This window comes from Parambassis ranga, chromosome 16 (genome assembly GCF_900634625.1).
Source record: "Parambassis ranga chromosome 16, fParRan2.1, whole genome shotgun sequence".
In the NCBI taxonomy this organism is placed as follows: domain Eukaryota; kingdom Metazoa; phylum Chordata; class Actinopteri; family Ambassidae; genus Parambassis; species Parambassis ranga.
Genome location: NC_041036.1, coordinates 1516735 through 1543539, shown reverse-complemented (window position 1 = coordinate 1543539; position 26805 = coordinate 1516735).

Sequence of the window (26805 nt, the reverse complement as noted above, 5' to 3'; positions counted from 1 at the left end):
TTTGAGACCTTAAATCCTGCACAGAGACCATTTCCAAACAGTTAGGCTGCCTGTTCAAACATACAGTATTTATCCCACACTGAAACACAAACCACTGATGTCACTGATCCATGTTATTAGCTTCCACTCGCACTGACAGCTCATTCATCTTCTCTGTGTCTTTTTCCACTGCAGCTTTCTCCTTCATCCAAACTGCTACGACTAAATTAGTAGTCTGACAAGTTTTGTGTCCACATTTTAGTGTGGAAATTAGCATTAGCTCACTGCTAATATGATCTAATGATAGTTCAGCTGCAGTGCCAGGTTGTTTCTTCTACATATCCACTGGATGAAGGAACCTCAGCTACACAAACTATACATCACAACATCAGACATGATCTCTGCTCCTGCTGAGGCTGGGAGAAACTGACTGGTGACCACCTGATCTTTTTTGACCTGTTGTCTGGTCGGGCCGCTTCACCCTAAGAAAAATTCCTCACCTCAACTCCCCTGATGACCTCCTAAGTGAAAAACTAGCTCATGATACAGATGATCCATAACACAGGCTTTTCCATCCAACCATATCCAGCTACAGTATCTACAGGTGAGACGCAGGACAACATACAGACAAACAACCACCTACGGGCAATTTAGAGTCACCAACCTCTTTAGAATGTGGGAGGAAGCCAGAGTACCCGGAGAGAACCCACAGAGGCACGTACTCCACACAGAAAGGCCACAGAACCAGGAACCTTCTTGCTGTCAGGCGACAGTGCTAACTGCACCACCGCCCCCTCATCAGGTTTACAATAAATCCAAAAAGGCATGTTACTACAGTTACTACTGTCGTAGAGACTTATGTTACCCCATGACCAAAGCGTTCCTCCGAGAAATGTTGTCCCCAGAACACTTACTGCAAACTAAACTTTTTATTTTTATTTTATTTGTAGTTCCAGCAGTGGAGCCATTTCCTTTTCTGTAATCTGCAAAATGATGGAGACGAGCCGCCACCCTACACCAAACCTCCTGGTGAGGATGTCTGTAACAGACTTTTATTCACTTCAGAATTCATACTTAATCTTTCTGACATCCTATTTATTTCCTCCACATTAAAGCCCAATGCAGACCATCATATTAACCTGAATACCTTTTCTCCTCATATTATTTTCAGCTGTATACTTGGACAAACACTGTACATATATTTTCACCTCACTTCAGCACCACAGGAGAAATTTAAGGTGCTTTCAGAATCAACAACACAAATCACTGCTGCACATGAAGGTGGAGGTTATTCGAGAGGTTTCTGCATGAGCAAAGCGGCCATAAATCTAAGCATGGGTGAAAGCAGTTAAACATGAATAAAGCCCCAGCTGATGACAGATAAGGCGTCTCCAGACTATGACAGATTGGCTCCTGGAGAATCACCTATATATCCAGCATTGAAATTCCTTTTCATCACTCCGATAAGGGACAAGTGATAGCAGATAGCAATCTGTGTCAACACAAACTAAATTAAAAATGTAGAGACTTAAGAGTTGATAGAATCTCAAAACATAATGCAATTTATTCTGCCAACATTACATGTTTAACTTTAGAGGCGCTGGAGGGAGAGAGAGCAGATGGGAAATAATGTCTGCTGATTGATGGCTGTTGGTAAGAAAATGTACAAGGACGGTGACCTCTGTGTGCTGATGGTACAGTGGTGTGGTTGTGAGCACAGGATGTAAGAAGTGTTAGCATTAGCTCATATTATAAATATCATCTGAAAGAGTGCATTAAAGAGCCATTCTGTCAAACTGCTCTGTCATTTATACATGTAACACATGAGCTATTTAATCCACAGCATTAGTGGGTGATATACAAGGAAATGGGAGATATCCCACCTAGGAAATGTCAGGGAAACACAGAGGCTGGACCCCAGGAGGTGTCATAGAAACGGTTCGCTAGAGAGGCAGTCCGTAAGCAGTTCGTAAGCAGTTCGTAAGAGTCGGTACACAGAAAAACAGTCCACAGAGGCAACAGTACAGAGGGCTAGATTAAGGCAGAGACGTAGTCCAGGCAGAGATTCGGAAGTCAGTCCATGAGGCAGAGGCACAGATCAGCAGAAAACCAGTCCACAAGGGCAAAGGTACCGACGAGGAGCAGGCGAAAATCCAAACAAAACCCAAAAGGGGCTATACACAGGTGAGTAATCCGAGAAAGGCTGGAACAAACACAAGGGAATATCCACCAGACGATCTGGCAACAAGTGCTAGAGTCACTAGTTCCCCACAGGAAAAACCGGGCGTGGCCAGAGCCAAGTGGTGGGAATCGTCCCGCAGCGGTAACGGAAGTGCACCGGAAGTCAGCAACATCCAGGCTATTCCTTACAGGAAATCAGAGAGTACCTCCTAAAACTTCACTAACATGTTTTTTGAGGCGTTTAGAACCAATAAAACAATCATCTCCGTCTTGTTTGACTTGATGTCTGATGCCAAAGATAAAAATTGATGTGTCATCGGCATAGCAATGAAAATAAACACTGTGCTTCTAAAAAGTGTTGTTAAAGAGAAGCACGTGTAAACTGAGCAGGATGGGGCCCAATGAGTAGATCTAAGATCGTAGACCAGGACTCTGTGGAGCCTTAAAACATCATGGGAGCAGGGCGGATGCTGTTACATCAGACGTTTGGGACGTACGAGTCCTCAGACGTACGTTAAGGAAGTAATCTGTGATACATCATAATATACAGTATGACCCATTTGTTTGTGTACTTTCTTTCCATAGTTTGATCCTGGTTACAGAACTAATCTTGTATTTGCTGCTTTCATTGTTCCAGATAAGTGTGAATGGCTCCCCTGACTCTTCAGCTGCTAACAGCAGCATTTAGCTGTAACACGCCTGCTGGAGGCTGCAGGGAACTTCACAGCCATTTGAAGTCGTGTTTCTCTCACAGGCAGACCTGTAATTAGGTTGACCTTCACCCCCCGCTGCAACACCACTTCGCTTGTTTTCACTACCTTTCTTAATCTTGAAAATACCATTGTGATCTTTCAGACACTGTTTGTGCGCTGTAGATTCCAGGCTGGAGTGCAGTCGTGCTGCAGCGACGGCATGTTTTCGCCTGGTACTTTTAATGAGCCTGATGTCACACACTGCTGGATTAGTGCGAGAAGAGGAAAGGTCTTCTGAGGCATCGCTGAGCAGCCGCTGCACAGATTGATCTTAGGTGTGATCCTGTACGAAGCCACAAACCATCACAACCCCCACCCCCAACCTCCACCCCATCACTCCTCTGCGCCCAATGACCACTGCGAGCAATCAATAGCTGTTTAGAACCACCATTTTAGGACTGCTCTCCACCACTCTCTTTACTTTTATGAATGGCTCTGGCCTTTGCTTTCTATCAGTACACCTTAACACAGTGTTATTGATCACTGTTGCATTCTCTCACCAGACCACGAGATTGCTTCTCTTTCTGTTCAGGGCCCGTGGAGCTGAGCAGAGATGCTGATGTGTGTCCCCAAAGCCTCTCTGGTTCTCCAGCAATTTGATTTGCTGCGAGCGTGCCGGAGGATAAACAGATAATGGGGCGCTTCTGATTGACTTGCCTGAGCCGGCGAGGAGTAGTCCAACGCAACAACAAACTCAAATGCAAGCTAATAAGTAGGAGAAGCTGGAAGAGTGTGCAGAGTCACAGCGCTGCACTCCAGCCTGTGTGTGGTAAATCCTCCAATTTGAATGACACAGCGGCAGGGCTTCTTTGCTCTAAATGAGCTCCCAGGAGTAAGAGTCCTCCAGTTTTCATCCCTCCCTGTAGGTGTGCAGCACTGAGGAGCTGCTGGACACACAGTAGGTTTAAACGGACACAACCTAACACAGTCCTGCATTCATGATGACATCAAAACAACACAAACAAGATGCATACTTAATCTGGTGTGTGTCACCCTGACTGCAAACAACAACACTGATGCCCAACAATTCTGCTACAGCCCAGCATTAGTTTATTAGAGTTTTGATATGATTAAGTTTAAGTGTCTTTGCTGTTGCTCTCAGGTTGCTGCCATGTTGGCTGTGTGATGTCTTGTTTTTTATTCCATTATTCGCTCACTTCCTGATGTATAGGGTAATGATCTGTTTCTCTTTCTATGCTCTCTTGCCAGATTTAACCCTGAGCAAGTTTTATCTCGTTTGTTTTTGAATCCTTGTTTAGCCTGGAGAATTTCTAGTCGCACTGTTAGAATCTCACTCTGTCCACAGGGCGCTCGAGTGCCATGGAGTTAATATATTTAAATTATTTTCATCATGTTTGTATATAGGCTGTTAAACCAATAGATACACTTCAATTGTTAGTTAGTTCTTTGGCTCCTCAAAAACAGAAAAATACTTTTCTATAACAGTTACTGATGTCACACACCACAAACCCCCTTTACATCATCCGCCATATTGCTTTGACACATCAGCCAGCAGCAGCAGAGCCCCAATAGAGTTATATATCAGGACTCCAGCTGCCATGGAGGGAGGATCTCCTGTCACCATCAGTCCTAATCTGAACTGACCAATCGGCAGCCATTAGCCGCATGCTAGTGTGTTATAAGCTAATAAGCTTTAAGAAATAGTCCAGTCTTGATACAGAATCAATACTGTATCAACCAGAAATGAAAGAAAATGTCCAGAAGCAGGTGTGAATATGCTGCAGTATTATGATTATTATGGAAACAGGCATTCCAAACCACAGACACAGAAGGATACAGCAGTATGTGTTCACATGCTTTAAGTTTCAGCCGTAATGGATGCCATGTTCTCCAGTTACCCGTTTGGTTTTTGCAGTGTGCATGACAGCAGTGGGGGGGTGGGGGGGGGGGTATCAGGCCACAGGGGGATCTCTGAGGGATCATTAACATTCCAGGTAGGCCACAGAGCAGCCAGTTACTTCTTAAATGAGGTTGACAGAAGGTCTTTAAATTCTGTACAACCTTTGCTCAAACAAACCAATTGTTTACAAGACTGCTAATTAATTCATCAGTCTTAATTAGCAGAGATTTACAGCAGTGGAAAAACAATCAGTGGACCTGCTGTATGCGTACCTGCAGCCTATACTCTAACACACACACAATCAAAACTGACAGCACACACACACACACAGTCACACTTATGGGTCAATTATGATAATCTGTAAAACCCCCCACTGGTCAGAGGGAATAATCTGATGTAAAATACATGCAACAATAAAACATACAGTGTAAACATGTATATATGTCTCATGACCACACACTCACACTCTAACCCGTCAGAGCTGGCACACTGGCTTTCCACTTGTTATTCAACTGTTGGTCGCTGCTTTCCTCTACAAATGGACTGCCTCATAAGGATCTATGAAAGCTGTGAGTGTTAGAGCCGAAAGAAAAGAGTCTCACACACACACACACACACACACACACACACGTACAAACACACACACAAAGTAAATTGTACACCTGCCCTTGAAAAGACACGAGATTGAAGCCAGGCTAATTTCACTCACCTCAGCACCACCTCAATTTCACAAATTCTGAGCTCTTGCAGTGGCATTGAAATGTCTGTTTTTCTGCCCTCTGTCTCCATCACATGATTTCTACAGGTCACCATATATATATGTATGTATGTATATATATAACAAGATGAGGCAATAGGTTTTTGAAACCAGCTTTACCTCAAAGACGCAGAAACAAGATGTGATAATAATGACACACAAAATGAGACATTATTAAAATGACTGTAACCTTGGAAGCAGCTAACATCTGCTCAGATGTGAACAAAGAAGAGACTGTGGTGCCAGAATTAAACAAAGGCAAGTTTGATTGAGAAGAGGTAGACTGACAGTTCTACAACTTTCAGGAGAAAACATTTAAAACAGACCTTTGTTTGGCTTTTTGTTAACGGAATACTCAGCACAGCACTGCATGGCCTCTCCTGCCTGACACAAAGAACAGCTACAGTTAGAACGGACAGTAATTCTTCTCCCTTAGCTCACATAAAACGTGGTACCCTACTGTGCTTTCTAAACATGTTGCCCTCTTATCACCACTATGCTGACGATACACTGCTCTTCCTTCCAGATGGCTCCTCCTCCTCTCTGACGAGCTCTTCCGGTGGCATCCCCACTCATCCCCACTCCGTCTACTCTTCATTCAACTTCAACAAACAAGCGAGCTTCCATCGACTGACCCACGGCTTGGACTACTGTAACTCCACGTGTGTGGGTACAAAACACTGACAGACCTTCCCTTGCTGTTACTAAACAAACAGAGGTGCTCATCAGTGTCTAAAGGAATGTGCAGCAGCAAATCTCTTATACTGATGTGTGCAAAGGGAACAGGACCAGCAGCCATTCAGGGTGAAAGTATCTGCTCAGCGTGAAGTGATTGCAGCCGACTCTCCTCCACTACAAAGTTCACAGGAGCCGGTCAGGTGCACTCACACAGGCACGAGGCAGCATGAGAGGATCCCATTGTATGAACTAAAACTACTATTTTGAAACATTAATGATTGCTGCACCAACAGGAGTGCTTTTATCTTTGTTAGCCTGAGTGCTTGCAGGGAGCTACACCACGCTCCCAGTCGGGTGCAGTCAGGAGGTCAGAGGTCAGAGCACCTGCTGCTGCAGGAAAGCACACAGCGCTGCAGCAGAGGAAAGATGTGAAATGATGGAGATAAATCTCGCAGTCGTATGACTTAAAGGTTCGAGGTCACGCTTTCTGTTTTATGCTCCACTCACTGAACATCTTTGCAGGGTGTCAAAAGTTTCGTTTTTCATTGCCTTCCGGGGGTGTGATCAATACACCTTCAGCCTCCTGTTAGCTTTAGTGAGGGCTACCCGTGGGAGTCAGAGGCAAAGTTAAAGACATCCTATTCAGAATAATAAAGCAGCCTATGAATAAATGATCAGGCCAGAGTGCAGGGTTCACAATGGGCTTTAAGAAAAATCATTCAGATCTTTGTCATCCCTCACAACAGGAGCTTAAAAGTCTCAGAGATACTGACAATACAAAACAGCCGTGTACAAAATCTGACCCAGTACATGACTTCTAAGATTAACACTCAACTATCCTGACCAGCCAACAGATTAATATTAAAGTTTGTCTTTTTTTTCTGCACAACAAAACACATCTATCTCTCATGTGATCAGCAAATTAACAACATGTACACTGAGCAGGAAAAGCCAATGACAGACGAGGATTTTAACCCACATCTGCTGTTCCGTTTGTCCCTGAAAACAATCAATCAATCAATCAAAAAAAGAACACATTCCATGTAAACACAATGCAGGTAGTGTTTGACATTTTATGTATATGAAACTGTGTCAATCAGCGAAACACTTGATAGTAGTGACACCTTGTGACCATTAAAGGCAGGGTAGGAGATTTCATTCTGATGCACGTTTTGTTAAATTAGTGTAACTTCTCTTTACAATCCGATAGCAACCGATTAGTTCGGCAGTTTGGCATTAAAACGAAGAATATGAATCATCTGTGGAAGCTATAAAACACTAAAAACATCAGCCAATCCGCCGGGTGGACCCTGCGCGGAGTATTGGCTGGTTGTCACTCTCTTCTGCTGCTGGTCGTCATACAGTCATGGACATTTGTAGGACAACTCTTAATGCCAGCCATCCAGCCTCACTAATTCTGTCTATACATAACATGTAAAATCACCAAGTACAATTAAAGCAATCAGACAGAAAAGTATGCGCCGCTCTGTCAGCAGGTGACTCCATTAATCAGGCCAATCATGGGGAGAGCTGATATGAATCCTCACCTCCAGCTTTCCTGAGGAGCAGGCGGAGTACGTGACAGGCGGAGGCAGCCGGTGTGTTTGATGCTGTTTGTGAGGGCGTCTCTGCGGGTAGTGGAGGTGAGATGTGAGGCGCTGTGCTGCTCCTACAGAGCCTATGAGAGCTGAAGCTGTCACAGCGGGAGACGGGGCCAATGCATCCATATGTAATCTGTACTGGGATCTGCTTCATCCGGCTGCAGTGCCAGAGCAGCTACAGTCAATGTGATGGAGCTCACACAGCAACCGGAGGCAGAGTCTGATAATCCTGAAGCACAAACAGCTCCCCACAAAACAACAGCAGAGGATTATTTATTACCTGCAATCCAAGCATGATGTGAGCGTCCTAGTTCTGCTCTCTCTGTCTGAATGACTTAACTTCAAAGATGATTTTTAAGACATGAAAACAGACATGCTGATGCTTTCAGAAGAACACCAGCACCTGACCGAGGTACCTTCAGCCAGAGGAGACACAGCAAGCAGCTGAGGAAAAGCTGGCAGCAGCAGCAGCAGTAGCAGCATGCTGGTGGAGGATGAGGATGATGGAGGAGTGAGAGAATAAAATTCACTTCCTCCTGCACCTGCGGGTCCTCTTCAGGTCTAACAGATGTGCTCCGCCCTGCTGCCCCTCATCACAGTGGAGTGGGCTTCAGATGTGATTGTGTTGCTGTCACACTCTGTCAGAGAGAAGCAAGAAAGATGGTTCACTCCTGATCTCGATCATCATCAGGGGTCCGAGGGGCAGACACCGCCTCCACCTTCAAGACCAGACTTACACCTTTCTGTTTATTAAAGCGTATAGTTAGCCTTAAACACAGTGTGTACTGTGGGGGGCACCAACATGATCCACTGAGCAGTTCCCCTCAAATCCCCCTCTGACCTCTGACCTCTGACCTCTCCTCCACCCTCATTAGTCTGGTTCATAGTGATGCATGTCATAAACTGTTTGCTGTCTACCTCCTAGTTTTGTTCCTCTCTCTCTCTCCTTCCTTCATCCTCTCTGTCCTGTCTCCCTCTTCTTCATCCTCTCTGTCCTGTCTCCCTCTTCTTCATCCTCTATGTCCTGTCTCCCTCTTCTTCTCCTCTCTCTCTCCCTCCTTCGTCCTCTCTGTCCTGTCTCCCTCTTCTTCTCCTCTCTCTCTCTCTCCCTCTTCTTCATCCTCTCTGTCCTGTCTCCCTCTTCTTCTCCTCCTCTACTCAGCCGACTGTCAGCAGGAAGTTTCTCCTTATGAGTCGGGTCCTGTTTCTTCCTGTTTACACTCCTGAACTCTAGTTGTATAAAACAATAATAACGCTGACATGGCTGAGAGGACGGTCCTGTTGATGGAATATGTTTTTGGTTTTATTTCCTTGGTGAACTCCTGTACTACTACTACTGAACTATAGTTTCACTTTTTGTGTTTCAGAAAAACATTATTTTAATAGAAGAGCCATTTAAGACCACACGGGGCAGAAGTTGTGTATATTAACATTTCACTGCACGCACACTTTGTCAGAACAGACTTTTGTCTGTTGTTAGATGTAGAAACGAGCTCATGTTTGGAGTCAGAGGGCGGCGGTGTGAAGGCGCTGCTGAATATTTCAGTCCATTAGAGCACTTCCTCCATCCAGCTCAGTGTGTGTGTGCTATTTAATTTTTGAATGTGTTTATTATATTGAACTTGATATCTTTCTTAATGCCGTTTAGCTCCCACAGACTCGAGCCGTAACGGCACGTGTAGCCCGCTGATTGAACAGAACGAACTGCATATTCAGGAATGTGTTTCTGTCACTTTATCTGCAGGCTAGGAGCTAATAATGAGCTTATCTTACCCCAGGCAAGCAAATGTGACACCTCATTCCATGGCCACAGCGCTGGGCAGGCACGGCAGGAAGTGTGTGTGTGTGTGTGTGTGTGTGAGAGAGAGAGAGAGAGACAGAGAGATAGGGACTGGCTGCAGAGTTACAGGGAGGCTGCTCTCTATCTGACGCTGACCTTGACTTCGTCCTCCACCACTCTCCACCGCTCTGCCCGCTTTCAAAACATCCACCCCCTCTCTCTCTCTCTCTCTCTCTTTTTGCAGTATGCTAATATTCACACATCACCACTTGGCAAAAAAAAAAAGGCAATCTCTTTTTTTTTCCTGCCTCTACACTTGATCATTCTGGGATGGCTGTGAAGCATCAAGAGGCATATATTCATTATCTGTCATCATATTCATTTCTATGCTAATGAGAAACCCGTTCCCGATGAAAATCTGTTTTCAGGGCCCTCAAATAGAAGTAAGTGGCAATCACATATTGTTTGTTTTCGAGGTTTGCCTTTAAATGAGAGAAGGCATTTCCAAGCCGGCTGTGCAGCGGCCATATTCCATAAATCATATTGTACCCCAAGCAGTACAATGCAAATACTAACCTGTTTCATCGTGAGCTCCCAGTGCAGCCTAAGCTCTCGGAGCCCTGTGATGTCACATTGATTAAACAATATTTGAGCCAGGAGTGGGAGAGAACACTGCTTTGATAACCATTGATTGATGGGGACAGCAAAAGCAATATCATTCGAAAAAATGTTGTTTCTGTTTTTGTGAAAGTTTTTGAAAATGAATAATGAGCCTGTTGGGGAGGAGAAAGCTCAGCCAGCGACCCCCCCTCCACCCTCCACCCTCCACCCTCCAGTCCATTTGATGTGTTGTCTGCAGAGAGGAATCAGACACAGCTTGGAGCAACATGTTTTGTTCACGGTGGACTGATTTGAATTTTGACATCAGTCGCACGCGCAGAATTAACATACTGGGAGAACACGTTTGGATGGATCTGGCTAATCTGAAAGCCGAGGCCAGTCGACCAACGAAAAATGATGACATGACGGAGATAAATGGCTGAATAATTAATATTTATTAACTAAAAGAAAAATGTGATTTTGTAAATAATCATGTGAGGATGCGAGGAGAGGCTCATTTGGACGTGTAGAGAGGGGGCACGCCCTGTGTGGGTGCATCATGGGAAATGTAGGATCAGAGTATGGTGTATTGGTTAATTTATGGGACAGCGCAGTGGTATGGCAGGATTGTCTAGTAACCGGAAGGTTGGTGGTTCGATCCCAACTCCTCCCTAGTCACTGTTGTGTGTTCTTGGGCAAGACACTTCACCCTAGCCTGTGGCGCGCCTTGCTAGTCAATGTATGACACTGCTTGTGCAGCAGCCGTAACGAATTTCCCTCTGGGATTAATACAGTATCTAAATTCCATCAGCGACATGAGCTTATCTGCTAATGTTGATCTGGACACTATCAGCTGGTTAAATCTGCAAAATACTTTAATAACTAACAATAAAACGTCAACAAAGCTAGAGAAAGGCAGCGGTGTAGCTATGTTGCAGTTAGCTGGCTAAGTGTTGCTCACAAATGTTATCATTAGCATTATTAGTTAGCTTGTTAATTCAATGCTAACAACAGCAAATCAGTATCTTTTTGGGCTAACACAAGCTTAGCATCTCATGGTTTCCCTATGACTTCAAGGCAAGAGAACCTCAGGTGCTAACATGCTAACACTTTTACAACTCTCCAGCTAGCTGGCTATGTATGTATGTGCATAGACGTGACAGTTGGATAGCGTTCCACATTAAGCTAAATCAAACGTCTAATGGTTGCTTTCTAATAGCCCCTACCTAGCAAAGCTAGCAGCTAAAGCTGAAATATATATACCTAAATATATTTTTTATTTAATAATCAGCCAACTCATATAAAATATATGATGTCGTTTAATCACGTCGTCTTGTTTGCATTATGTAAACATGACATATCATAAATGTGGTGACACAAATATAACTCTGCTAATATAAGTTAATAATATGGCAGCGTGTCGTGCTGATATCAGCTGTGTTACTTATAAATTCTCCCTCAGCGCCTGCTCCTAATAGTCCTATTACACCTGAGGCCGCGCGGCTTTATCATTGTTGAATAGATATTCAGCTCTGCTGGCGATTGGCTGAAGTCACTCACACACCGGCGCCAGAGGCTCGCTCACTCTGTGTAATTATTTCTATACCACTTGGCCCCAAATTGAAAGAATGAATATAGGCCTATATTTTCTCTGAATACTGTCATTTAAGAGACTTTTTATGTGAGTAATAAAGCAGGGGCCACCACCCTCTGTCACTAAGAAGCAAATCATTTCCCAGGGTGGGAAAAACATCTGTTCCCAATTGAAGAGCCTGCCTGATGAGAAATAGTGTCTTTTCACATGATAATCCAGGATATAAAAGGTTGAAATCGAGTCCACGGTGCAGAGGAACTGGATAATGATGCTTCAGACATGTGAAGAGAAGGGGAAGTGAGGGTTCTGCATGCACTCTGCAGAATGCTACTTCCCTCCACTGTGCCATTCAGCATTCAGCCTGATCTGAGTCATCAGTCTGGACCAAATGAGTGGAACAGTTCCACACAAATTGCTTCAATTACCTGTGTGGCAATAACAATCATGGGAACAGATGATTTTATATATATTTATATATATATATATATATATATATATATATATATATATATATATCAGACTCACATAGGCACTCAGGGACCAGGCTGTGTATGAAGGGTATAAAGGAAAATTCTCAACATGCAAAACTGCATTATTGTCCTCATAAAAGACGAGTTTCAGACTGAAGTATGATGAATCCTGGGTGATCAGTGTAAGGAATAATCTGTAAAATGTTCTGAGTCTAATAATAAGCAGCTACATTGTGTTGTGCCCTGTGTTCTCACTTTGTGGATGAATGCACATTTTTGGTTGTAAATACAACAATAAATGTGACACGATGGTGGAGTCGATCCGCTACTTCACCACCAATGGGACGAGACACTGATCAGCAGGATGGATGGGAGCACCGACAAGCAGGGGGTTTGGGGTCCAAGGGGTCTCCATGGAGACCAAACACTGGCTGCTTCACCATCACCATCCTTGGTACATTTTCATGTAATACATGTCTGAGACGTGCTTCTATTTCTTCTTCTCTTGTTCAAAAGAGGGCAGACTTGACACTAGAAGTATCACATAATACAAGGTACAGACCCTGGCTAGCTAGATTAGCTAGATTAGTTGCTAATCTGCAACTGTATTTAAAAACGTCTGCAACACAACAAATAAACCTTTATCATACCATCAACTGAAGGAGTAAATCCCTTGCTCTGCGTAATCTCACCATCGCCTGTAGACCAAAAAACAAACAGACAATTCAGCTGCAGCCATGGCGACACAAACACTGACTGCTGACTACAGGACGCCATCAGAGCCGCATTCAAGAGGGGTCCTGCTGCTGCCAGGTGAAAGAACAGAGCCAGGATCATTGTGCAGGGCGCTGTGTGCTGAGATAACTAACGAGTAAGCAGATAAATCAATATCTAATAAATACAATGGCTCATTATGGCTGATCCTGAGATTCTGAAATTGTTAAGATGGTTTGACAAGAATGAACTTCCGCTCCTTAATGATCTGAGGGACGTATCTTCAGCATCATCACACAGACTCCTCATGCTGCTCGCAGTAATTCAGTGAGAGACTGAAGAGCAGCAGCGTTACTCATTTTATTGTAAACCAACCTTCCAACCTGAAGGTTAAAGCCACTCTACCTCCAGCCTATGGCCACACCTCACGGCCATTGATCAGACAGTTCATTCGACAGCCTTGCCTTTTGGCTCCATGCTCTTTTCTCCTCCATCACTGGAGATGCTGCAACAATCCACCTCAAACTCCCACTGCGACCTTCAGAAACATGAACTCCTCCTAACTTGGGGGCAGGAAGGGTTAAACTCTGTTCTTTTCTGGCATTAATTCAGTTTAGAATATTAAATTAGGTAAATGTTTCATTTTTATGGTTACCATGGTGACGAGTCCCATAACATACAACACATCTCACATGGTTCAGACGGCCACAGGAGGGCGCCACATACGTAAACAGTGGTCATTTCAATGAGAGCTTGTGATATTTTCTATGTGATGGTCAGACGACTCAAAGGTGACACTGGCACTGCCTGATGGTGATGATGATGATGATGATGATGATGTGTAGCATGACAGCCCTGACATGTTTTTCCAACCAGATCTCCACTCACCCTGATATGTCAGGTCTTTCCGACACATCTACATATTCAGTCGAAGTAATAGTCCAACAAACTGACACTCACACGCTGTGTTGACGTTACAACCCCAGGTGTATGATCACCTCAGGCCCTGTGGCAGTCGAAGCTTTTAGAGGCCGGCCTGACAGCTAGTTTTACCGTGTGATGGAGCGTTTCTCGACCATTTTGTGATTGCCCAGTGCGTGATTGCCTGCCTCTGTCTTTCCAGGGCGGTACTAGAGTGTGAATTATGTACCTCTACTCTTCCATTCCTGCTTCAACTCTCTGTTTTAAACTGAGGTATCAGCCCAAAGCGCACTAGAGCTCGAGGCCTGGACACTCTAATAACCATCCCCATAAATGGACAGTAAATCTGAGGCGGTATAAAACACAACCTTTTGAGAGGCAATCATTTGGAGGCGCTGGCTGCCTCGTGGCCTCAGCATCCTCCTCTTTCTTTCTCTTGCTTTTGTTTCTGTCAGTTTTCCACCTTGTCCCCACTTCTTTGTTTTCTCTCCTTCCACTCGGTCCCGCTTCCCCGCTGCACGAGTTCTCACCTAAATTACTGCAGACACTGCTGCAGAATCTGAACCGTACCTACAGGCTTGACTGGAAAGGTCAACAAGCTGCTTAAAATGAAGAATAGCACAGAGGAGAGCGCAGTAATCTACTCTTTCTATCTCCGTTCTTCCTCCTCCTCCTCCTCCTCCTCAGCTGGTTTTATCCTTCCATGTTTATGGCCTGTCCTGGTGTGTTCCTGCAGCATGCAGAGTGCTGATTTCTCCGTTGCTTTATCAGAGTGTTTGTCCACATGGCTGTGCTTCACCCTCCCCGTCTTTGCTCCTCTTTCTGCTACCTGAGACTTCACTGACGCCATGAATCCATCCTCACAGCGGCTACCTTCCTCCTTTGTTCTCTTATTTCCACCTCCTTCTTTCTGACTCGTATGCATTTCTTCGGTCTCCCCCTCTGCTTCGGGTTCCCCTCCTGTGTTTCCACTCTCAGGCTGGATGTGGTTTTGAATATCAAACAGGTTATCTGCTTCTGTCTTCAACCTCTCAGAGAAAATAATGGAGGCAAAAGTTACAAATGGTGCTGATTTGCTGTTTGCTTCCAAGCATAGCTTTCTCACTCTGACTCATTCACTCTCTCTCTTTGTCTCCAGGAACAGCAGGACATTTAAGCTTTAAGCCAGAGATCCAGCTAACTAAACTCTGTGAACATTATGTGAGCTGGTGGGCTCCAGACCTTTAAATCAATCCACTAAAGAGTGGCGATGGAGGCAAAAATCAGACATTTCAAAGGACTTTCTGTAGGATCGTTGACAGTCTAACACTAATTGTTAGAATTCCTACTTAAGTAAAGTAAAGTACTTACTTTTAAATAAAGTATTAAAAGCTAACTGAGCCAGAGCACCGGCATCATGACTGAGGCTCATTATAGAAACACAGCTGGCAGCGTGACACCAGCTCCATGCAGAGTCTGACCTCACATCAGTCCAGCACTGTGTTCATCACATGGAACAAGGAACTACAGACACTGTAGGAATGTAGTGGAGTAGAAAGTACAGGTAACAGCTGCAGCATGGAATGGAGCAAAGTATGCACTATTATTTTTACTTAAGTAAAGTAGAAATACATAAAAATTACTTAAGTACAGTAATGAAGTACAAATACTTAGTTACTTTCCACCACTGATTTTCATTGGCAGTTAGCTTTAGGTTTGGTCATTGGAACAACATGATTTTAACTAAAACTATGGACTGCATATAAAGATGAACAACGTGGCTCCACCCTTCACCTATTGCACAAAAGACGCCATCTTGGAAGTCACAGCAGAAGTCAAGGGGTGAAGCAATTAAAATATATATATATATATATATATATATATATATATATATATATATATATATTCCGAGCCAAAAAAGAGAGACAGCGAAATACGGGACTACGCTTCAAGTACACTGCATAGACACGACCACCAGGGGGCGCCGGTTACCTACACAGAGATCATTTCAAAGGTCTGAAAGTATCGACTTCTTCTACATTCTCCTGCAAAGATGTGCTGGCATTGTTTGAATCCAGAAATCCAATCAAACTACAGATGCATGTATGTATACCCATCTGAAGACATAATTGTCAAACATTGGTCCTTTTCTCATTAACTGCCACACAGCTGACTCTCAGCATCCCTCCAGGATGAACACAGTCAATGATTAAAGGTCTTTGTGAGGTCACTGACTGAATCTTGGTGAGAGCTTATTGTCTGTGTACTTGTGAGACATAGACCACTTGAAATTTGCCTTGGTTTTGTTTCTGAGAGCACACTGAAAAGCATGGCAGAGGCAGAACTACATGATACATCATAAACATTCCTATGACCTCACAACCAGATCGGATGCACCCCCCACCATGTGCCAGTCTGCAATGAGACTGTCAGTCTAAAAACTGGAATTTCCTTCAACTACCACAACAACACACAGTCCAGTGTCTGCCATGAGAGGCTAACAGTGAAGTGACATCCAAACATTTTATAAGCACCTAAACGAGTCAAACTCTTCATCACGGCCCTGGCACTCACTCTCTGCTGGATTTAAACAGAATTATGTTGCCCCCTAGTGTTTCGAATGTGCACAGGATGTGTGCACAGACACACAACAAAGCCTGTGTGTCTGCGAGGAAAAGAAGAGGAGGCTGAGGGCTGACTGCAGCACAGGCTGACAGTGGTGAATGGTCTGTCACTTTGCATAGATGTAACAGAGCCGGGCTGCGAGGAGAGGAAGGAGGGAGTCATACAGAGAAATGCACAAAAAGCCCGGAGAACAGAAACAAACACACACACACACACACCTAAAACGGTCCTTCAGAGAAATCAGACTGGTGACTGTATTATAATTCAGCAGCAGCAGAGGCAGGCAGACGTTTTTGTTCCTAAAGTGCCTGAACAAAGAAGAAGCAGCCGTTTCTGCTGCACATTAACACGGCGTCTCTGCCGTGTCCCCCAGATGTATTCTGTTGGTATAGCAGCATATGGCTGAGCCATTCAGCCGAACATGCTCACTTCCAGCTGTGAGTGCAGAATATACCACACAGCCTCACACAGAAGGACCGCGGAGGAAAGTTCTGTCAGTAGATCCGACTCCGTCTGTGACAGATGATCCGTCACTGTGCAAAAAAAACATCACAACTTCTATTTTGTTGTTGCATTAAAAGTGTAACTTCGTTATGTTGATTTAATAACACAAACGCTGGAGAGCGGCTGAAACTTGTTATTAACTGAGAGCTTCCTACATTGGTGTGGTGGATTCATCTTTGTAGTCCCAGAATATAATCTAGCACGAGTGAAGCCGAGGCTGGCAGAAGGCTCACGCTGTGATGCAGCACCTGTCTGTCATTTAAAGCGATCACACCTCTAATTATACAACCTTCGTTTGTACCTTTCATTTACACATAAACAGAGTTTTCACCCCTGAAAACAAATCTTTCTAAAAACGCTGTATTCGCGCTTCAATGTGAACTGACAAAAACGGAGAAAACAGAGTTTGCGGCAGTCTGCCGTCAGTTGGTGTGACCTTTTCTGTGTAGCACGGCTGCCAGAGCAGCTGTAGTTTAGTAATGGAAGCATTCCGGGTAGCGTTTGCATTTCTGTTGGTGTCAGCACTTTTTATGTGTTTGCATTTTAATTACAGCTCCTCGTACTGTGTGGAGGAGCAGCGACATGTCAGCGATATGGCAAAAATTTTATATCACGATTCTTTAATGATAAAATCACGATCTCGATTTTATCACGATTTGTTTTTACATTGACGCTAATTTGCATGTTTCTGTGTAAATGACTTCAGGTAGCTACTCTGTCACTTCTCAAAAACTATCAGTAGATCTAAAAGTAAACTCTGATAACGTGCACTCAGTATTAGTTTTCAATAAACATGAAAATTTAAATAACAATTACAGAACAAAATAAAGTTTTATTACAAATAGGTTAAAACGAAGACTAATGTAGTTCTGTAAAGTATTATTCAACAGTCATTTAAACAGACTGAAGTGTGCCTCCTAAGGTTAAACAGTAAATACAGTATTGAGACTTAAGTAACTCTTAAAGTTCAATGTGATTTAGAACAAATGATCAAACTTTCATGGGAATCATATCTAAGGACAAACGGAGCTGCTGCTGTCAGCTCTGTCCACCGTTTACTAGAGTCCTCATATGGAGCCTCTTCATCAAATGCCTGCGGTATTGTTTTGGTGACGTCATTAGCTGTCGCCTCTGTCTGCATCTGACACACACACACAGACACAGGCTTAGAAGACGCGCTGCTGCTGCCGGCAGAAACAGTACCGAACATAAAGGTGGAGTTAGTTTTTAGGGACCAGTTGCTCCGTTCTCTTTTTGTTTTCAGCCGTAGCTTCCTAACAGGGAGGCTGTCATTGGTTGGTTGTGTTCACATTAAGCGCACTGAGAGTTGGACGAGTGAAAAAAACTCATGCGTCTGCGCGAACATAGAACTGCAATTAATAGAACTTTATGGACGATAAAACGATCTCTCCATTCTGGTAGATCGCCGATACGTTCAAATCCTTCACGATCATTTATCGTCAAATCGCACACCCCTAGTCTCCAGGTTCAGCAATGTTGGAACAACTTCTGACACAAAGAGCCAGACTGCGTCGATGAGGCTTCTGATTGGCTTGCACGGCTTCCTACACTGCCACCCACAGGCCTGGAGTAGTCATGACGGCTCTTGGGAGCGTGTTTATCGGGTTAATGTTATAACAGAAACCTTTTTGGAAACAATGATGTTATTTTGGAAAACAGAGGGAAGAAAATATTTGTTTTTCAAAACACCCGGATATGTGTAAACGGGGTCTCAATTTACCATCTTCTGCAAAATGCAGGTGTTAAATGAAAACATCCCATTGACTGAAATCAGCCCTAAATGGATGGACTCTTGCATGATTTTCTTCAATAAATAAAGGGTCCTATTATAGACCTGCTGATACAAATGAGCTCATCTATTGGGTCAAATTTATGCAGAAATACAGAAAAATTACTTTAAGCACCACTGCATCTGTAAATATAACACTTAAAAGCTGTGAAAACGTCATAATTGATAAGAATCAAAACAAAAGCATGAACTATCTAACAGAGCTCATTCACACGACTAAAATACTATTAAAGAACTAGCTGAGTCTGCAGCTCTCTCTTTGGTTTACAAGGAGCTTTTACCTATAGTTACTTCAGACGAGCTGTTAAATCTTTTGTTTCAGGTAACGCAGCACGCTCCTGGCGTTGCTTTTGGTCGCAGCAGAAAACAGATCTCAGATAAAAAGCGTTAAAAACCTTCTAACTCAGCTGGATACACCCATCAGCCATCCATGGCGCCACCCACACCGCTCGTCTGACAGGTGGTTTTCATGTGGCAGCCAATGAAAGCAGAGACGGAACATCAATAAGTGACTGAGGGTGTAGACGTTAGGGCGGCAGCTGCTCAGAGACGCGCTGCTGCTGATGCACCGTGTCAGCGTTTGTCTGCTGTGGATGTCGGAGGAAACAGTTGGACAAGAAGTCTGATTAATTCTCAATATGAGAACTTCTCTCCAGAGTAGCAGACAGACAAGCTGTCACAACACTCAGAGCTGGAGCTTCACATTCAGGATCTCCTGCTTCTTGTTAAGACATTTCACACCGAGCTCCCTCTCTCCTCCTCCTCGCTCCCCCTCAGGTTAAAGTGGAGTGATGATGGAGGGGGAGGACAGACAGAATTGGGAGAGAGGGTTGCTATCTCTTCCAATCAGCTGGGCAATCAGACGCCTGCTCAGATCCTGACAGTGACAAATATGGCTTTTAATGTCCCGCTGCTGCATGTTAATTGCATTTCTCTGCAATTTAGACGGGCGTCACGCAGAGCAACTGTTGGCGTAACAATTAACACCAAAGTAGCAGTTTGGTACTTATGGAGTGACTCACTCAATTCACTGTTCTGCAAGTGTGTGGAAACACAATGAGAGGGAACAACAACTGAACAGGGGCAGAACAGCCACCGGTGCTCTGAGTCCAGGCCGCCGCCGCTCTGAGTCCAGGCCGCCGCCGCTCTGAGTCCAGGCCGCCGCCGCTCTGAGTCCAGGCCGCCGCCGCTCTGAGTCCAGGCCACGCTCTGGCCCCACCACTCCAAACAGATTTAAACAGAACTTTATCCAGTGAGAGCAGATCTCATTTGCCCACTGGCCTCTTTCCAACATGGAGCCTTTTCACAGCAAACATTTTGACTCGTCACAGCAGGGAATGCTCAGGTGTGTTAATGATGGCGGTGCTCCATTTCATGGAGGTTCTGCATGGCATCAAAGCTGTCCAACAGCAAAAGAAACGCTCCAACAAAGCTCCACTATGAAGACAGTTTCAGGTTATCTGGCTGTGATAATTCTACTTACTGCTGCTGATTCTCACCTCTTCACTGTAGGAGAAGATCTTAGCATGTACCTCTCACTCATTACCAGCTCTGATCAAACTCTAGGGCCCCGTTCACACTGGAGAAAGTCAATCCAGGATAACCTTTAAAATGGATACGTTCAGACCTATTTTCAAATGTGGGGGTCTAAGACCAGTGTGAACGGAAATCAATCCGGCTAGAACGGGATTCGGGCCAATCCGGATATATCTGGATTCGCGTTGTTCAGATTCAGACTCATATATCCGTTTTTGTTCCTCTGGGGTCGTATTTGCTTTTTAAAAGAGGAGGTACTAACTTTTTACCATGACTGAAGCAGTTCGATACGAGCACAGAAACATCCTTACTTTATGCAATTTCCCCATTGTGGGACTAATAAAGGTTTCTTAATCTTAATCTTAATCTTAATCTTAAACGATGTGTCCTGCAGTGTTTTACTGTCGAATGTTTCTCTTCTTTGTCCTCAAATCTGTGGGGTTCCTTAATGTTAACTGCTTTTGTCTAAACTGTAGCTTTGACTGATCTTGTATTCCGTAGCTGATGATGGAATCTGTTGCCATGGTGACTGACGCTAAGATTATAGATGATTTAATTTCAGGAGTGAAGAGGAGGAGAGTGGTATCTCTGTGGGAGCTGAAGATGTGCGCTGTGTGATCAGCTGTGATGGGCCGATCTGGATCAGACGCCACAGTCCAGCTCAGGTTTGTTTTCTACACTGAAGTAAAAGCAAGTTAATGAACAACTGTTCTCCTGCTGTCTGAGGCCTAATTGATCCACGATATAACACATCCAGGATATAAATAGGGACAGTTCTGTAGAGTCTTCACATTTCTTCATCATTTGTTTCATTGATGAGGCTGGATGGGTTTTTTTTTGCACATACAGCACCCCGCTTGTTTTGAAGACAAACCAACAGGAGAGCCGACAGAAATGTCATCCAAGCAGTCTCCGGTTATAAATTCTGGATGCGGAGGGGAGAGCTGAGGAGATTTCACTCATAAACTGCCTTTGTTCTTTATGATGTGGGTGAAGCTAAACAACTCTTTTTGTATTTGTCAAACATTTACCACGTCCCTCTTCCACCCCGAGCTCTGGATGAGACAGGCAGGTGGCCTGGCCCCCCTCTCCTTTCGCCTGAGGCTAGCTGCAAGGCATTCATGCTGCCTTAACCCTGCTGTTTGCCACTGGGATGGAGGACTCTCAAACTGAGTCAGCGGATCCATCAATATTACACAATGTGGAGCCTATTAGAAAATGAATTCTTCATACCAACAAAAAATAAAGTTTACCTTCCCGGCTTGTTTTTTTAACACATGCTGTATTTATTCTGACAGCAAAACCAGCACGAAGAACACACACAGAATAATGCAGTGTGGATCGAGCCATGCTGTCATTGTGACACATTTATTGGACTTGGACCAAATGGGTTCTGAAGAAATAAGTGCACCAAGATCATGACAAAAAGAATAAGACCAGACACAACCAACTAATAAATACAAGGTCTGGGTGTCTCTGATGTGTCTCAGATGTTGATAATGCTACTAGGTTGTCTGTTGATGCTCTCATTCATCCAGGTCATAGTCATTTCTCTTGGAAACTTCCTAAACATGATAATTCTACACTTAAATGAATAAAACAAAACTACAGTAGAGTACGTTCTTACAGAAACACTCGAGGTAACAGTAAATGTAACACCACTGGAGCAAGTGGCTTCGTGCTGATCTGAACAGAGCTGAGTGGACTGCCACACCTACCCTCCACACACACACACACACACACACAGAACTCAGCCGGCCCATCAGCCTAATCCGCTGTGACATCACATTACCACCAGCACTCAGCACCAGTTCCCTCCCTTCGCAGACACCGTTAATTTGGTTTGGACCAGCTAACACTACCGCACCATAGAGATGGAATGCAAACAGCTGTTAGAGACGAATGCTCTCTCTCTCTCTCACACACACACACACACACACACACAGAGCACCTGTGCACTCCGAATTTCACATAATATGTCATGCATACCTGCTGCAAACAGGACTGCGGCAGAAATGAGTTCTGTTTGTGGACAAATGAGACCTTTTTAGAATCTGTGTATCTGTCACCGGCATGAAAGCATGCGTGTTAATTCACACATGCAACTTAAAGCAGAGAGATGGCGGGATGAAAACACTCGAACAGCACTGGATGAATGTAGGCTCTCCAGCTGTAACTACAGTATGGCCCGGGTCCTGAACCTCATCATGCCCCTGAAGCTAAGAAGAAGAAGACATGTTGGATAGGTGGTTTTGTTTTTTTTTACTTCTACCTGAATGCACACTGAATGAACGTACTGGCCAGAGCAGCAGAGCAGGTTTTCCCCCTCCACCTTCACCTCCCTCGCTGCTACCTTCCAGCTCTTTCAGAGATCTTTGAATGCAACATTTATTTCATTAGCACACGGTTACTGACGGGGGACTCTTCTTTGTGGACGTCTTTAAAGCAAGGAGCTCAAATTGAATACAGCCTGAGACAATCGCATTTACTTCCTCGACCTGTTGCTCTCTGTTTTTATCTCTTTCACTCCATCTGTACAAATAAGCAAGAGAGAGACGTTTATCCAGGGTGGGGGTGGTGGAGAAGGAGTCATCATTTGTTCTAATGTTTATTTGGCAAAGTGGAAAGAAGACAAGGCGGCAAATGTGCTGACTGGTGTAGGAGGAATGCATTAAAACCCCTCAAACTCAATCATTCAGGTAATGTCCTCCATTCGTGGCGCCTTTTTATAAATTGAATGCGGCCAATCATGAATCTCAGGCTGCCATTATACTGCAGGGTTTCACTGTTCTACATCTCATCATGGGCTGAAGCGCAGGGGGGAGGCGAGGGGAGACGGTTGGGTTTAAAGGCTGGACAACCAGGGTAGTGATAAAACTGGACTTCTAGAGGATGTAAGTATTAATTCTTATTTATAATTGAATTCATTTTAATAATACAATAGTAATGTTAATGCATGTACCGTGCATAGACTGTACATCTCTAGGTGCAACAGAGGTAAAACTTCCTCTAACTGATGATATCAAACCCACACACCATAACTTAATGGTGCTTTAGCCTTTCTAAAACACATGTTGCTGACCTCTCCCCATCCTCCCACACACGTGAAAACCCATAATGTGAGGAAGCCTGTAGCAGAACTTTGAATTCCCACACAGACCTTCAGCCCTGCCGTCATTACGGGGCAACAAACTAATCGTGCTCCAAGGTGGAGGTTCTACTGGACACTCCGATAAAACTTGTCACTTGTCCATGTCACATTTACTCTTTAGTACAGTCAGCAGAGGGCTTCCACATGAATAATAAATAATAGGTGTGGAGTAAGGTTGGCCATCTAAATGTAATTAGCTGAGTTAATCATCAGCTGCTTTATTTTGCTGTTTGTTTCCCTTTTTACTCGAGTGTTTTCTTCATCAAAAATTCAACTAACTAGTAAACATGCGACGCATAATTAAACTGGCATTGTGCAGCCATTTCCCAGACTAAACAACACAGCTCAATTATAACAATGAAGCCATTTTTACTGTCGCTGTCTAATCAATTCCTGCCTTATTCATCAATCAACGTGAACACTAAAATGATGCAGAGGTGTCCATCATCTGATTTGAGTCACACATGCCGTGATTGATCGCCCAACCCGAATGTGGAGGACCTATGTTATTCAAGGCAGTGGAGAGGCACACTGGCTTAGAGAGCATCATCCATCCACCTATCCATCCATTGTCGACTGTCTATCCAGAGTCGGGGGGGTAGCAGCCTAAGCAAGGAAGCCGAGACCTTCCTCTCCCTAGCCACCTGCTCCAACTCCTCTGAGGGTATACCAAGCCGAGACATATAATCCCTCCTGCCTGTCCCGAGTCTGCCCTAAGGTCTTCTCCCGGTTCACCCAACAGGGGGCATCGTAACCATCTCAGCTGACTCCTCTCAGTGTGGAGGAGCAGGATGACTGAGCTCTTAGAGTACCATGTTTCTGCCAACCTTCTGAAGTCCTGCACATTATTTCATACTATACAGAAATATGACCAGAGACTGTATATAATGTATATAACTATAAACAACGTATCTATAATCACTCATAGCTTTCTAAAAATCCATGGTCCACCTAAACTCCAAGTACAGGCAAATAAGTGGAGCAGAAAGTTCACACTGTTAGTTGAGTTAACATGGAGATCTATGAGGATTGACTCGTTTATGGAGGCTCCGGCCTGATTGTTACTGAAAATGAGGCAGTTGCGGTGTCATTATTGGCAGTGCTGCAGTCACATTCACTGATTATTGGCTGTCAGATGTTGGAAAACACGTGTGGGCTAATTCATATCCAGATAAGACCAGAACCTAAGAAGAAAACAACTGGAGCGCCAGCGGCTTGTAGAAGACCCAGGAAAGCTTTATCTGCAGCTTGCCTGCCCTCCTCATACTCCTGTACACACCAACACACAGCCCTTATGTTTTCAATTTAATGTGTTCAAGGAGAGAAACTTTCTGATCCAGATCGCTACTCCTGATTCAGGAGAAGAAAGAGCAGTTAGTCGGCCCAAGGAAAAATAACGCAGCATTACAATTTGAGAAGATGGATAGGATCATTATTATTTACTTGCAGGCCTGCTGCCCTTGTGGATGAGCTTTTGAAAAGCCTTGGAAAAGTAGCTGCTTCAGACCTTGCTCGTATAAATGTAATATGTGACTCTCCTGAGGGGACTTGGGAGAAGCTGCGCTCCCAGCAGGATAGCCGTATTTGACCTCCATTTGTCCCATGGGGTCTCTGCAGAAAATGCAATTTATCAAGCCTGTCCTCAACACGCCACGCCAGGACGATGACCAGCTTACCTACCTCCATGCAGGAAAAACCCACACAGACAGTGACAGCCAAGATGGAACGCATCCACTCAGGAAATACTTGACTTAAGGTTACAGTGCTCAATTCTAAATACAAGAAAGAACGCTGCTGAACAGACACACACTAAATGTTTTCAAATAATTAGGTGAAGAAAAGGTGACCTCCTGTGAGTCTACAGCTCTGTTCTACGGACAGTCAGTCTAGTTTCTGTGGATTTGTGTTGGTTTTCTAGGGAACAGTACTCCCTCTGAACACCAAGCATGAATACACCCAGAGAGGTGAAGCATGTGGTGTACTAGGCAGAGCAACAACCAGACTAGAATCAACCAAGGACATCCAGAACATGTGGAGTACGTACTCTGGTGAATGACGGTTCTGACAGTGATTCATGCATTCATATACTCCCACCTGCACCACTGCAACTCACTTTACACGGGCCTATGACAGTATCCATAAGCTTCAATTAGTCAAGACTCCTCACTTAAACCAAGAGGAGAGAGCACATCACTGCTGTTTCAGCCTCCCTGCACTGGCTCCCAGTTAGATTTCGATTTTTTAGATTTTAATGCTAACTTTGAAGGCACACTGTGGGCTGGCTCCTGGATGCATTTCTGATCTCCTCGTGCCCTATGAGCCTGGTCGCAACCTGAGGTATTCAGCCAAGGGTTTGTTAACGACTCCACAGTCCAGGCTGAAGACCAAGGGAGTCCGGGCCTTTTCTGTGAGGGCTCCAACACTGTGGAACAATCCTCCTGAGGACATCAGACTGGCGACTAGAGTCGACTTTAGAGTCTGCTTTTAAACATCCAACACTTATAAAGACATGCTGTTATAGGTGTGCTTTTAGAGGACTTTAGGTTTGAACTGTGCCAGATTTGCATTGACTTATTTTATTCTTCTTGTGTATTTTATGGGATGTGAAGCCCTTTATACCTCAGTTGACAAGTGCTATACAAATAATAGTTTATTATGATCATTATTATGATGACGACCAAGAACTGCACCCTGTGGAACACCACCTGTCATGTGAACAGGGGAATAATGGGTTAATTCTGTAAATAAGGTAATCTAAACACACCTCACTGAGGCTCTCTGTCATGTCAGAGGTTCGGTCCAGGCGCTGGAATCATATTTCTGTAATCTTTGGTTTGGTTTTATGTTCTCTGTATTGTGTGCAGGCTGAATAGACCTCCACACATTTTATGAATCACAATAGCATGTGAGCAGAAGTGACAGTGAATTCCAATTTTCGTGCTGGTGGGGCCTCAGATGATTGAAATTCTAATGAATAAAAGATAATCACTTCAGCAGAGCTTTTGTCAGCCAGTTTCAGCTCATTTTCAATTATAACCCGAGCCTCCTATCCACCTCTGTGAATGCATTATGCTCAATAATATTTAAAGCACACACAGGTCCTCCCTCAGCCAGCCACTGAAAGTGTATTGTCAGCTCACGAGATCTCTGACAGGTGGGTACGTATTGTTCTTATTTTTAAGGGGTGAAACACTCTGCATTAATGTCTAATTATTTCTGCTGCTCCGGGGTTACACAGAGCCCAAATAATTTATGACAACTTCACCAATAAACAGGAAATGGCTGCCTTAATGAGCCACAAAACTCAAATAA